This window comes from Phoenix dactylifera, chromosome 1 (assembly GCF_009389715.1).
Source record: "Phoenix dactylifera cultivar Barhee BC4 chromosome 1, palm_55x_up_171113_PBpolish2nd_filt_p, whole genome shotgun sequence".
Taxonomy (NCBI): Eukaryota; Viridiplantae; Streptophyta; class Magnoliopsida; order Arecales; family Arecaceae; genus Phoenix; species Phoenix dactylifera.
In genome coordinates this window covers 9,450,765-9,466,410 of record NC_052392.1, presented here as the reverse complement: position 1 = coordinate 9,466,410, position 15,646 = coordinate 9,450,765, and the positions used below count along the sequence as shown (strand labels likewise).

At 39.7% G+C, this 15,646-nt stretch overlaps 1 long non-coding RNA gene across 2 annotated transcripts; it reads left to right on the top strand.

Annotated features, from left to right (window-relative positions):
- The first annotated feature begins 2,496 nt into the window (after positions 1-2,496).
- LOC120110549 lies at positions 2,497-5,518 on the top strand. 2 transcript variants are annotated; one of them, XR_005511666.1, is made up of 2 exons: positions 2,497-2,835; positions 3,813-5,518. It is a non-coding gene; the product is annotated as an uncharacterized LOC120110549 (long non-coding RNA). The 2 variants fall into 2 exon arrangements; XR_005511668.1 differs by having other exon boundaries at positions 2,497-3,534.
- Positions 5,519-15,646: the final 10,128 nt, after the last annotated feature.

Genomic DNA, 15,646 nt, shown 5'->3' with positions numbered 1-15,646 from the left:
ATATGGCAAAAATATGGTACACATTTTAGATGAAATAAGAATGTACTATATTGCAAGAATTATTTACAACCCCTTGAGGTTATTTTTTACAGAGCAAAATAGATCTCCTCTTTCTCCATATAAAAGCACGCTATTAAATCCTAAGGATAAAAATGGGTAGGAAGTAACGTATATGGAAAAACAATGGTGCACATTTTAGGTAAAATAAGAATGTGCTATATTGTAAGAATTATCTACAACCCCTTGAGGTTATCTTTTACAGGGCAAAGTAGATCTTTACTTTCTCCATATAAAAGCACGCCATTAAATCCTAAAGATAAAAATGGGTAGGAAGTAACGTATATGGCAAAAATATGGTGCACATTTTAGGTGAAATAAGAATGTGCTATATTGCAAGAATTATCTATATCCCCTTGAGGTTATCTTTTACAAGGCAAAATAGATCTCCACTTTCTCCATATAAAAGCATGCTATTAAATCCTAATTAAGGATAAAAATGGGCAGGAAGTAATGCATATCGCAAAAATATAGTGCATATTTTAGGTGAAATAAGAATGTATTGCAAGAATTATCTGCAATCCTTTGAGGTTATCTTTTACAGAGCAAAGTAGATCTCCACTCTCTCCATATAAAAGCACGCTAGTAAATCCTAAGGATAAAAATAGGTAGGAAGTAATGTATATGGCAAAGATATGGTACACATTTTAGATGAAATAATTAGAAGGTACTATATTGCAAGAATTATGTACAACCCCTTGAGGTTATTTTTTAAGAGCAAAATAGATCTCCTCTTTCTCCATATAAAAGCACGCTATTAAATCCTAAGGATAAAAATGGATAGGAAGTAATGTATATGGAAAAACTATGGTACACATTTTGGGTGAAATAAGAATGTGCTATATTGCAAGAATTATCTACAACCCCTTGAAGTTATCTTTTACAAAGCAAAATAGATCTCCATTTTCTCCATATAAAAGCATGCTATTAAATCCTAAGGATAAAATGGGTAGGAAGAAATGTATATGGCAAAACTATGGTGGACATTTTAGGTGAAATGAGAGTATACTATATTGTAAGAATTATCTACAACCTCTTGAGGTTATCTTTTACATAACAAAGTAGGTCTCCACTTTCTCCATATAAAAGCACGCTATTAAATCCTAAGGATAAAAATGGGTAGGAAGTAATGTATATGGCAAAAATATGGTGCACATTTTAGATGAAATAAGGATGTGCTATATTGCAAGAATTATCTACAACCCCTTGAAGTTATCTTTTACTGAGCAACGTAAATCTCCACTTTCTCCATATAAAAATATGTTATTAAATCCTAAGGATAAAAATGGGTAGGAAGTAATGTATATGGCAAAAATATGGTGCACATTTTAGGTAAAATAAGAATGTGCTATATTGTAAGAATTATCTACAACCTCTTGAGGTTATCTTTTACATAACAAAGTAGATCTCCACTTTCTCCATATAAAAGCATGCTATTAAATCCTAAGGATAAAAATGGGTAGGAAGTAATGTATATGGCAAAAATATGGTGCACATTTTAGGTGAAATAAGAAGACTTAGGTAATTACTATGTGGTGGGTTTTTCTCCATTTCTCCTTAAAAGAAATATTAAATTGAGAGAAATTTTAAAACATGACTTGTACAAAACATGTTGATCCGACTACAAAGAAAGTGAACTGAATTCAACAAATAGATGCTCAAGAGATAATTCAGCCATGTGGGATTATCTCTGAAAAAATTATATCCTACACCGCATATGATGTATGATCGTGAACCATGCTAATCAGCCCATCATGAATGATTTATAGGAACGAAGAAAATCTAATTATTGTGTACGTAGTATAGGATATAATTTTGTCCGGTCGACATGGGTGACTTGGAGTCCTGTCCCTGGGTCAGCTCTTTGCGGTGCACGTGAATATCCCCGCCCAAGGTGGTCCCACTTCATCCTCCAATTCAAGCCTGCCACGTCAGAATGGGAGGATGCTTTTTTTTTTTTTTTTCAAGGCCGCATTTATCCGAACGGTGGACAGGGGAGTCTGGCGATGGCTGAGCCCCGCTGCCGAGGAGCAGAAATGGAAGCGCAGCGCATGACCTCCCAAGAGGTACCAAGAACATCGACTCACCCGATACATTACGTGGAGAACGGTGCACCGCCCGTGCAAGTGGCAACCACGAACCAGGTCCAGGTAAATCTACTCGAAGGTGACGGGAATCTCGGTCAAACGGTCAACACCAAGGCTGAGACGGCTCCAGCCTCCAGTTAATAAACTGTCGCAGCTCCCAGTCGCAGTGGCATACACGCGATTAGTATCAACCTCTAGGCTCATTTATTAGTGGCCGTTCAACGCCACCTATTTAAGTTTTTCCCAGATAAAATGTTATTTAAAAAAATAAAAAAGATGTCGTCTCTTCTTGACACTTTTACCCCTCCACGGTCCTCTCACTCCAGTCCACAGTAAGAGCCGTCACACCGTTCCCAGAGAAAGAGACCTCCCACTCTCGTTTTTCGAGGGCTCGTCTCCTTCAAAAAAACCCAAGGGCACTCAAACTCCCTCCCTCTCTCTCTCTCTCTCTCTCTCTCTCTCTCCCTCCCTCCCTGCTTCCCATGTGGAGTAGCGAGAGGAAGCAGCAGTACAAAGGAGGGTTCTGGGTTTGGGCGGGAGTGCGATTGATCGAGGGGGTTGAGAGAGCTGCTTCGATCGGTCCAAAGAGGTCTGAGATATATTCTTGGCGGGAGTAGAGTCGGTTCTGCAGGGAGGCAAACAGCAGAGAAGAAGAAGAAGAAAAAAAAAAAAAAGATTGCAAGGAAGAAAGGTAAGCAGGCTATCTATCTATCTATCCATCTATCAGTAATCCTCCTTTAAGCCGCTCCCTCTCCTTTCTCTCCGCAGCTTTCCTGGATTTCTGTGCTCTACTCATCACCTCCCCTCCTCTTCTCATGAAACATAACCATATCCCTCCCAAAAGATCTCCTCTTTCCAACTTAAAAAATAAATAAAATAAATAACAAGGATTTAGATTAGATCCTTCCTTGCTGATCCCTTCATTCTGATTTTCTTTTAAACTACTCTTTCCTTTTGGCTGCTATTTATATTTGTTTCCGAGAATATATAAGATAAAAATCTCGGTCGTTTCCTCAAACATTCCATGTCCGGTCCATGTTAGTGGTCTCGAAGCTCGATTCCAAGCTTCAGCCTCAGAACCCTTGTTCACACTCTCCCATATCCATCTCTTCCAACTCCCACCAACCCTCTTCTACTATGGTCTTTGCTTCCCGGTTTTGCTCTACGAAGCTGCTGCTCGCCATCCCAAATGACCGGGTTGCCCTTACCGCCGCTGCGGTCTCGAAGGGTAATTTGGTAATCATGGTAAGGAGGTGACGTGTCGGTGGTCCCGTCTGGGGGGGAGATCTCTTCGTAGCGTTGTTGGTTTCTGGTCGCCAGAGGCCAGGCACATGGGAGCGGCAGCGGCTGCAGCAGCGCTGCTGGATACATCGAGAACTCTTGCCCCCAGGTCGTTTTCAATTATAATTTACTTATTTTTTTCCTCTTTTCTCTTCTTTCAAATGTTAAAATATTATAAAGTATGGGATAAAATAAGATCAAAATGTCACGAAAATTAATGGGGCCATTAAATACTCGCCTCCCCCGCTCTTATTAATGGAGCAATGCAGGAGAATGGGAAGGGAGGGGGAGAAAGTCCCGAGTCCCTTTTTTTTAACTCCTTCTTGGCCTTGCTGCTGCCTTTTTTTTAAAAATTTAGTTTATATGTACATTTTTTTAATCTCTCAGCGGCTCTCAGTGGTGGCGTGCCGCTCTTAGGTCGTGGAGGAGCGGCCGGAGCTTCCGCTATGGGTACGTGAAACCCGGGGAGTACGTTTCTTGGTCGCCGCGTCCCCGAATTACCCTCGGTTCGGACCGGCTCTTCCTAGCCGCGCCATCGTCTCGTGGGAGGTAGCAGGAGGGGCATTCCCGTCATTTTGAGGTGGCTGGGTACGAATATTTCAGGCTGGGGAGCTATTGCGTGTGGGATGGAGGGAAGAGTAGGGGAAGAGGCGGGAGGGGAGGAGGGGAAGAAGTACACTTAAAACCGGGGTTGGTAAATATTGAGGAGTTATAAAAGAGGGGGAAAAGAAGAGGAGAGAGATTTACTGCATGCCCTTGCTTTTGTTTCTTTCTTTTTCTCTCCAGGAGAATGAGAAGAGTGAAGAGAAAGGAAGAGGGGAGAAGGTGTCTCCTCCTTAAAAAGGGAGGCCGGCCTCTACGGCCAAGCTAGAGAAAGAGAGGAAGATTAAAGCTTTGGTCTCAAACGCGAGGCATTTGGTTCCCTCGGCACGAGAGAAGGCGCGAAGGCGTCGATGGCGGTGGCGGTGGCAAAGGAGGAGATGATGGTGGGCTACTGGCGGTGGTGGTGGTGGTGGTGGTGGTGGAAGGCTGCATACACAAGGTGATGAGGTGGTGTCGTGGTTTTGAGGTGTATGTTCGCTTGTGGAACTGGGATATTGGCGTAATAGGCTCAATCACTTTTTTTTTTTTTTTGGGTTTTCTTGTCTACATTTTATATATATATATATATATATTTGGTGGCTTTTGTTCTTTTTTTTAGAAAAAAATTCTACCTTGTCTTCTCCTTTCGTTCCCTAGCGTTGGTTTGTTCATGTGAATGAGATGCGGGCATGTTGTCGCATAAATGGAATGGAATGGTTGATGGTGATGGTGGGTGGGAATGGGAAGGTAAGATGGGGTACAGCTTTTGTTGCTTTTGGCTTGGCTTCAACATCTCCTTTTCCCTTGCTTCCGTTTTGCATTGTAGATTGGATGCTTTCTTTGGCATGTCATCTTCTTCCCTTCCCTTCATTTCTTTGCTTCTCTTGTCTGTTGTAGTTTGGCTGCTACATTCGGCCACCATGCAACAAATTCCGATGGAGGCCCAGCATAGCATCCATGTTGGAACAAAAACTAGGATGTATAAGGGACAAAGAGGTCTGCCTACAGATCATGTCATGTGGATGGTGAACTATCATCCCCTATCACCCCAATACCCCCATGCATGCCATCCTCTTGTCCTCAGTGACGGGAAGAGCTGAATATAATAGAGGTGCGCATGGGTTTTGTTTACTTGCAACCAATGGCGACAAGTGGAGATGTGTACATAATTTGTTTAAAACCATCTATTCTGTCTCTGATATATTAGTGTGTAATAGGATAGATTGGGTTGTCTTTTGTTATATCCGCTGGCTAAGAAGGTGGAAGGCTGTTGTGGAGATAAAGCTTTCACTTTGATCAGAGGATGGGAAATTTCTTGGTTGCTGGGAGAGCAGAGCACTGTGACTTTCAATTATTCCAGGTGATCAGGTGAGTGAGGCGCAGGTGGTTTGATCAATGGGATATCCATCTCAAGTGTGTACACTTTGAAGTTGCTACATTCTTTAAAAAAATTGGAAATCAAGAAATAAAACCTCGCCACGCCGATCACAAAGGCCTTGCTGTTGCGGAAATAAAGTTTTCGCTTTGTGGCGAGCGTAATCTGTGCCATTTTGCTGTTGGAGCCTTGTTAACTTCGCCAGCACATTATGGCTCAATTAAACTGATCCAGCCTCAATACTAGAGGTGGTTCTCTGGTCCGATAAGATATGGATCGGGTCGGATATAAGATTACGCAGTCAATCCAAACTCGAACTGTTTATTAAGTAAGTTAAAAATTGAGATGAGTACAATGGGTTGAAATAAATTAAATAGGTTAAATGGTTAAAGCGTTGCTATCACTATGCAATAGATCTATAATTAGGCCATTTTCAATCAAATTGTGTCATGCTTAACTGAACTGTCGACAGTTATCAGTTGTATGCATGCTACTACGAGCCTTCATTGTGCCTCGAGCCCACCACATGCAGACTTCCTGTCACGTTGTCCGTGGAAACACAGACATCCAATGTGTGCTCCAATATCTTCTGCAGAGACCCCAAAAGCCCCTGGAACTGGGCAAAACCACCAAGGCATCAAACAAATTACCTTTCGCTGAATAAGGTTGCTGCCTGACCAGCTCAGTAGTGGTTGGCTGCAGAGTCTCTGTTCATGATCTTCATGTTTCATAATAAATCTCAGACCACCAATTAATCTAGAGAACTATTCCGATCTCTGATGTTCCTCTGATTTCCATCTAGGCCACACATTTAACATGTGAAGACTAGGAAGGGGGGGGGGGTCATCTTCATATATTGCCCGTAACAAATTAATGAATAAATTTTTGAAGAAACATGCTCTGGTTTAGTATATACCCCTGCTTATGTGGAAAACAGGAATACTGGATCACCTAAACAGAGCATATTTATATAGGGAAGATATTGTATTGTTCGATGTTGAGGCTTTTAATTGTTTCTACTGGGAAAGAGAGATGTTGCAGAACCCATGCATTATGCATGAGTTAACAGAAGGAGGGATGATATAACATTGATAATTTAAAATCAAGAACTTTTAATTTGGGTATTTCTTTTCATTAATACTGATTTAGAAGTTTGTGGGCATATGTGACAAACTACAATTTTCGCCATGGTCCCAAGAATAACTTTGCTGTGGTTCTTCTGGCGATCCCCGCAACCAGGATATATTAAGGTCAACTTCGATGGATCTGCACAAGCTGACCATCCCGGAGAGGGTTTTGTCGTTCGGGATGATCAGGGAAGGGCTTTCTTGCAGGCCATGGAGCTGCAATGGAGAATATTGGGTTTTGGGAGTCTATCTCATTGTAGTAACCAAAAGAAGGTCTGGTATTTTCATTGGTTATGCATGTATTTGAAGCATACACATAGGTTTTTAATTGTTTTGTTTGTCTCTTTAGCCTAACTCAATTTAATCATGGAACTATCAAACCAGACCGAAAATATTGTGATGCCCCAGCCATAGCATCTAGCAGCACTGCTAAGGTCCAATAGTGATATCGACACATGAGCTAATCTTCCATTAATACGAGTTCCACCATCAAGGTCTCCAGTTATTTAGCTGAGAATTTATCATGCAGCAGACAAGATGACTGTAAGAGCATCCAAAATGGTCTCCAGTTCCTCAGCTGCCTGTTCAGATGTCAGTTCTGCATTACCAAACCTCCAATATTATATGATCCTTCTGAAATGCACAAATTTTCTAATTTTTCATTGATTTTCCTGAGGCTCGAACTTTGAGATAAATGATATGAGGAAAGAAAAGATTATAATGGGAAGCAAAATATGCGCCCACAAAAACTTAGTTCTTAAAATGACACCCAATTCAACCAATAGGCAGCAGATACATTCCAGCTGCACCTTCTATGGACAAAATCCATTCTAAGAATGAAACCTGGTAAATCCTGTTGAGAACATTTAGCTCCTGAGCCTTCTTTTAGTCTCACTATATTGTTCCAGTCACACACACACGCACCCCAAAAAGAAAGAAAGGAAAACACTACTGAGATTCATTGCTAAGTCCATATTTTATTTGGCACTTGTTTTTAATCCCATTCTTATCAGGATTCTATTCCAAGTTAACTTAGGTTGAGCTTTAGGCTTGTTTTTCGGTTGAAGTGGGGCATTGAAATTTTTATCTTTTAGTAGAAGATGGTGATTTTTTTATCTGGTAGTGGAAGAGAGTTACGTGAAGAGTAGAAAAAAATTCTTTTTGTTAAGAAAAGATGTCTTGGAGAAGCTTAAGGCTTTTTTGTGAAAGAAGCCGAACTCATTGTTTTGGCTTTTTTGTCCTTTGAATGAATTTGTTTATCTATTCCGATTTTTTCTCCATAATTTTTGCCTAATTGAATTGGTGTTTGTTTAGGAACCTGGACCAACACGTTCGATCTACTTCAGATAGCATGCCACTCTACAAATGCTACAATATAATAATTGGCTAGATCGACTCTATCATCCATGAGATGCTCTATATGGAGATTACAAATTACAACATCAACCCCCCTCTTGATATCTGCATAAATTATTGCTAATTGGTAAAAGCTAAGCATAAATTACAGTATAACGCATCCCAAAATTTAAATCAGTTGGAGCTCGATGTGAAGCCAAATTTTGGTAAAAGTTAATTGCAAAGCTAAGATTTTCCAATTGGAGTCCAATATCTTCCATCCGATGTGTTAGGGTGGAAGTAACAACGTTCCAACAACATTTGTTGTTGAAATTTACATCCTGCCTGCTTCAAACCCTTGGGACCTTTACTTGCACTAAAGACAGTGAATCTTCCCTAAACCAGAAACATCACATTCCATATTCATCAAGGATGAATTGGTAGATTATTATACTTTCACAACCTAAACTGATCTTAAACATATTCTCTAACAAAAATCTGATCCATCGGCACCACCTACAATTTCACCCTAATGTTCTGCTGTGGGTGATGATGCTTCCAGTTATAAAGGTGGTTGCAGCAGTCACTTTTTCAAGTCCAACAAACAATGTTTTATTCATTAGGTTATGTTATTCCATGCAAGTATCACACCTCTGAACTTAGATTACAATGGTTGGTGATGCTTTAGAATTGTTGAAATGCATTACTGGATATCAGCCATGCAGTCATGCAGCTTCTAACTTGGTTTGTTTTAGTTAGCAAATGCCTTGCATAAGGGGGGCTGAGTTTGCCTGCAGAGGAATTCTTAGCAGATCATGTATTCATCATCTCGAATTCCTACTTCATACTTTGTCAGCCACTCAACTCATCTCTAGCCCATTGTTGTTCACCACCCATTCCACCTCACTAATGACCCTATTCTCATGAAACCTTCTGCCATTCTTCATGATCCCTCTAGGAACCTCTATTAGAACTCCATGTTTGCCAGGCTCGTACGAGGTGATGCTGAAAAGAGGCCCTTGGCATGTTCTGAGGCTTGTGTTGGAAGCCTTTCTGTCAAGTTTATGTACATCATCTTGTGTATGGATGAACCTTTCAACAAAACACTTACTCTTTCTTCTTTTGCCCCCATGCTTTGGATTTTTTATTCAACAAATTGTTGGCAGTTTTGAGCTAGCTTGATCATAGTGTTATACTATTCGAGAACATGGTTCCACCTTGTTTTTTGCATAGAAAGAGGAATATAACAACAACAACAACAACAACAACAACCAAATTTGCAAATAGATACTAAAAGCTGATGTTATCATGAATCCGATCTCACTAGAGATAAACAATGAAAAAGAAATCCAAAAGAAAGAGTTAGATTGCCAAAGCTTGTTGGTAATGGTTATGATTTATTAGCCAATGATGGGTGTTCTTTTTGTTTTCTCTTAAAATTCTCACAAGAACCTCTAGAGAAAATATGGACCATCATTGCTGGAGACTCTTGTAAGTCGTCGTATTATTAAGACCTGATTGTTCATGGCTTTTGCTATTAATTAGGTACTGATTGCATGTTCATGTTGAAATTAAGAAAGTTGATTTTTGGGAATAGTCTATGTTGTGGTTCAAATTTGGCCCGAGAGTGACCACGCCAGTGGAGTCGAGGAAACCGCCGGTGGTTGAAAAGGAAAGACGAGAGCCACCTCCTGCGCGACGGTTGCGGACCTGTACAAAGCCTCACCGGTTTTTCCAATGAGGCTCCTCCGATGATCAAGTTAGACTAGGGTAAATTTGATCTAGTTGAAAAGTTCCTCAGAAGTTACCTAACCGAGCTATTTATAGTCTCGGTGGAGTGGCCCAGATGGCAGAGGCACTGTCAGCCCTCATCATGAGGGGGCGTAGCTCTGAGCCAGATGGCGCGCAGCTTAGGCTGGTTGGTGGCGTGCAGTACTGCACGTTCGTTAGAACGGTAGGGTGTTGATAGTTACGGCAGGGTATGGCCGGAGTAGTCAAGGTGCCGTCTAACTGCTGAAGGCCGATTATGGAGACGTGATACGGTAGTGTTATGAAGTACGGCCACGTAGGTGGAAGTAGGCCCGCACATGGGTGCGATTGTTGGCAAGGCCGAGCTCGTTAAGTAGTCGCATCATGCGTTTGACGAGGTCGGCTTGGCGGGTGCTGGGAGTAGCTTGGCTTTCCGGGTTTCAAGGCGTGCTTGGTGGAGCGCCCCGAGCTCGAGGATCGGGGCGTACTGCTGGGGTAGGCGCCCTGAGCTTGGTCGGGGCGAGTCGGCGAATGTCTGGAGGTACCCCAAGCTTGGTCGGGGGAGTCGGTGAATATCTGAAGTTGGTGGAGCTATTGGCGAAGTCCCAAAGTTGAGCTGATTCTAGGCCGAAGTAAAGATTCAGCTGATGGTCGTTGACATTTATTGGGCCGAAACTGGGCGGTCTTTTAGTTGTGGGCTGGACGATCCATTTTTCCCCCTATCAGTCTAGATACATAATTAATCTAGATTCATGCAAGTATCATTAAAATATTTATGCACTTAGCCATCTTTACATCTTCCTATAATGCCTATTTATTTTTCTACGCAGTCTTAATTATATATAATTAATATGAGTGCATATACTAGAAGTCTCCATAAAGTTTTTAAAATACCTCTCCATAGGTTATATTTGGGGAACACGACCACAAGTTGATTGTTCTCCATCTTTATATTGAGTTCTTCAATTAATTGTTCATCTTATTCATCTTTGGAGATCTTTGTATGTAGCTTGCTTTTTTCTTCACATTATGGTTGGCATTTTTGGGCTAGTGTGACTTCAATTGCACCATTATTTTCTACAGTTCATACGTTTGTTTTACAAATTTCAGGATCTCAATATCCTTCCCCAGTACAGCTGTTGATTGTCTGTTTAACCAGCTAACAGAAGTTTAATGGTTCAATTCAAATATGGAAGAAACAGTGCCTCCTAGAAACAAAATAGTCATAACAGCCTCAGAAAACCAGCATATCTCTGCTAGATTAATGCCATGAAGAAATTAAATTTAAGACAAAATGTGAAAAAAAAATGCCGCATGACTGCTGGTTTAAGAACTAAAAGCTCGCTGTTAGATATATAGAAAATACAGTAAATCATGGGAATTTCCTGAAGAAGACTTGTTTGAGATATACTTCAATGTATACATAGAGAAATATTCAGTATTAGAGTGAACAAGAAACATCTGAAAACATGATGGAAATCCACAAATTCATAAAGTAAAGAGCAGGAAGCATATTTTAGTTCAATGAAAATAAAATGGTGTCACTCAATGCTCAAAAGAAATGTGCTATGCCACAGAACACGTTACACTGAAAAACGTTCAGTGAAAACATGTAACTCAAATGCCAAAACTTTTAACAGAAATACCTGGCTCCCTGCACCTCAAGCAGACATACAAAATCTCATGGCCATATAAGTAAGGTTCTTTGAGTCCAATACCAGAGGATAAGTTTCATGTGCAAGTATATAATGACAAATCCTTCAATTTAATGGTTTCAAATTCTAAATCCCAACAGAGTATCATTATCCTTAAGCATATATGCCTATAAAACCACATAAAGGACTTGATGCAGCTATGGTGAAACCAGGTACAATCGAGGATCCGGACAAGTAGAAGTTTTAGTTAGGATACCAGCTCAGTATGGGAATGCCAGAACAAAAGTTGGTTCCGGTAGTGTATCTTTCTAAAGAGATCTTAATGATCAAGGCTGAAGAACATCAGACAAATGGAAAACAAGCCACATCATTGCCCAGTAGAAACGAATAAGTTTGCACAGGTGCAATGGAATCATCATTATGATTTCATCCTATGAACATATGACAAGATAGCATCATAGAGAAATTCAACTGTTGAGGCAAATTTCTGACTTGTAACAATGAATGAATAAGATTAGCAACAAGGAAGAAACTATTCATGGACTCTATAGAGAAGAACACTGCATAGCATAGTTATTTATATTAAGCCATGCATGGAGATTAGCAAGTCTTTTATTCATTTAGGATGGACTAGTGTGTTATCAGCAACAGCAGGCCTTAAACAAGTACGGACATGAAGCCTTCATCGAAAGAAATGCAATAATCGTTAATAAATAGGAGAATGCCCCTAGGTACATGGAAAATCAACTGAAGTCAATAATACAAGGTATGGTGATTATATTAGCCAAAACTATGATGAGAATTTCTAGAGACAGTTTTCCAACTTTTTTGGATCGATGATAAAACTTTACCTGAGTGCAAACAAACTAGTCATCTACACTTGCACGCAAAATCAAAAACAATGCCATGCATAGTGCACAAGCACAAAATCAATTATGTGGGTGTACAAGTCTTGATGAGTCGACATGGTCCAAGAGTTCTTTATCCAACTTCTAGGAGTTTGGATGGGTGCTCACTAACACCAACATATACAAGCTCATAAAAACGAAGATCATTGTGGGCAAATATAATTAGCCACCAACTAGCACTAGCAGATGCAAAGTCGGTTAATGGTGGTGCTTGAACAGATGTTTTCACTTGGGAAGGGAGATGCAGGTTCGATGTAAATAGCTGAACCTTTTGAAGCATAATTTAGAACAAAAAATTGATTGAACTGATTCAAAGAGAGTAGAATCCTCTGAACATCAAGACTTGTTGTATACCTACTAGAAGGGCAGTGATCACGGCAGACAACGTTGAAGCCATACATGTCAAGCATTGAAAGTTTAGCATGTAAATAATCAACTAATTAGCTAGAATATATTATCAGATTTAGAGCTATATCCTTGCATAATCTGTATACTAAAGTGTTTATACTACCATAAGTTGGGTCTGAACTTAAAAAGAAGGGAAGATGTTTATAATCAACTAAGACTACAGGCATATAGTATGCAAACACGGTAGATCATACATCATAAATCAGATATTGGCAGCCGCTCCTCGGTATAAGAGACTCGTGCAACACACTGTATTCAAGCCTGCTCAATACTCTGTCTCTTATGTGAAAATGCAACTAAATATGTGATTTTTGTGCATTCGATGACTGTTTGCCTGCGAATGCAGCACATAATGTATATGAGGATTTGATGACACGTTTTCAATTAACAAATCATTCTCGAACCTATGCTTGCAATAATCACCTAGCTTACATACTTCAGAAACTAATGCTGTTCCAACTATTGCTCTCATCCACTTTCAATCTCACAGTCTGGAATATTTGCTACCCCTTCCATGAATGCGTATGTTGGCAGTACATAAAAATACATATATGATATATGTATGTATGTATATGAAGTCCATGAGAAGACAAATGGCAAGCACGAATAAGTTCCATCATAGATGCAAAGACCAAAATTTTACATTGGATCGGAGGCAGTTGGGCTGAAGATAAATATTATGTAGGCATTGAAAGGTTCGTGAATGCCCTGAGAGACATGAATGGATGAAAAAACAATGACATTTTGGAAGGGTTAAATATAGAAAAGAAAGCATAGTAGGCACACCTGTCCAAACTGGCTTCTAAGTATGCATCTTCAACAAGTTTTAGCAAAAAGTGAGGAGCCCATGTTCTTGAGGATGTTCATCCATGGATTGTCACTCCAGAAGTTTGGTGCAATCAAGTGGGAGAGGCAGAAAAGAAAGAGGCATTGAGGGTTTTCTCTTCTATCATGCTACTGATAATCTAGTGGGGCAAGGGGGTTTGACAAAAGCAAGGACTTAGAGAGCATTGGTCAAAAATTAGCCTTGGATTGGTTGATTAGTTGCAAGTTGACTCTAGTTCAACAAAATACCACTACTCATAATAATATCCATGTACTGTCATCTCCTTTTTTTCTTCTTTTTCCTTTGGCATGTTCTTTGTTCTCCATGCTATTTCTTAGCAGTATAATTGTTCATAGCATTTGTCTTCTGCTTTTTTTTTCTCTTATTGCTTTCAATTTCTAAAACTTCGAAGAAAAAATTCATATTTTTCTTGTTCTCGAAACCAATCTCTCCTCTCCGAATTTCTTTCTTCTTTCTCAACCTTCATTCAATGATTGCAATGTAGCAGTCTGGTGCACCAAACCCAAAAGATCATTTCTTATGCACAAGTCCTAAAAGTAAACATTCACCGTGTATTGCTACCTTTACAAGTTGTCCTAAATCTCCGCCAGCTTAGGCTCATATACAGCCATAAATTTTGATTTAAATCCATGATCCAATTCCTCATTAAAGCTTGACTACCAACTAGCAAGTGCAGAGTTTGTTTGCAACATATTGTTTTCCTAACTTAAGCATACTGCTATAAATTGATTCTGGTTTGATTTAAGCAACACATGTTAGATTAAACTGAAAATACGTTCCCAAAGTCAACTTCACTCTTTTTTAAAAAAAATAAAAGAACCAGTCTTCTGTTTAATTTGATATCTATGTCTCCCCCTCCCCCTCCCAAAACATAGATATCTACAGTACTCACTTCATGACAACTTTGCCTATGAACATTATATAGATGTAAGTGAGGATAAATCTTGCAAGATAACATACTGTCAAAGCATGTTGTACTCTATTCCATCTTATCAGAAACAAAAATCTTAGATATAACTTTGTTCCAGATAACATGTACATGGAGTTCCAAAATAGCATCTCAAGACATCTGATGTTTAAAACACTTGCCTGCTCTATACCATCTTACATCAGGAATAAAAACCTGAAAATACAATTCATTCTATTTATACCAGGTCCCACAATTGTAATATGTTTCAGCGTCTCTCAATTCTCGTAGATGACAAATATCAGTAAATAAAGAATACCAAAATAGGCAGCATGTAAAACAAAAGTAAGCAATCACCAAAATTTAATCAAAACAATGTTTATCGCGTTAAACTATCATAAACTTTCTTCTGAAAATATCATTCCTATATTAGATCGAAATTTTTCAAATCATTAAAAGCCCACAGAAAAAGAAAAGACAAACAATTAAGGCATTTCATTGGTATAGGAAAAGAGAAAACATCTTAAAACATTCCATCATATGATGCCTCAAAAGCTGAGGAAAACATAATGAAGAATGTATAGAAGATTGCTTAAAATTCCTACATCATCATATTGTCTACATCATGGCTTCCCGGTCACTTCCTGAACCCTCTACCATTAGCTTCATAGAATGCACAAAATCAAAGCATCTGCACAATGCCCAGACTACAAGCATAATGCCACAAGGCGAGTCCCTGGGACGTGGATCCAAAACCAAATGGGAATATGGGCTTCGGGTAACCAAATATGAACTGGTACCATAGGCACTTTGATGGCGAAAGAAGCAATCCATAGAAAGATTTGGCGCCGCTCACTAAATTCTGTGGTTAATAAGATTTGTGAATCGGTGGTTCCTGTTTGGAGAAGAATCAACGGAATAGCTAATAGCATAAAAACTGATCCAAGTGAAGTATATAGGAAAAACTGATATGCAGCCTTGATCTTTCTTTGTCTCGAACCCTTACCCCTATAATAATGGTAGTGGATCCAAATAGCTGAAGAAGTTGCAAGCAGCCTCTCACGGGGACTACAGAGTAGGTTTCAACAACCTGCCGTTCACGCTAAACAGTAAATAATGCAAGCTAATATTGTGAATTGTACAAAACCAGAATCAGCAACAAAAGGTACATGGCACAAACGCTCAGAATATGCCATAGCTAAAAAGGGTCACGGCTTGGAAACAAGATAATATACATTGTGCTCATTAAGAACATTTCCAATGAAGTGCAGGCCCCAGCAAACAATAAACAAACCAATGAGGTCAAAATCATATCGCACGAGGGGGAA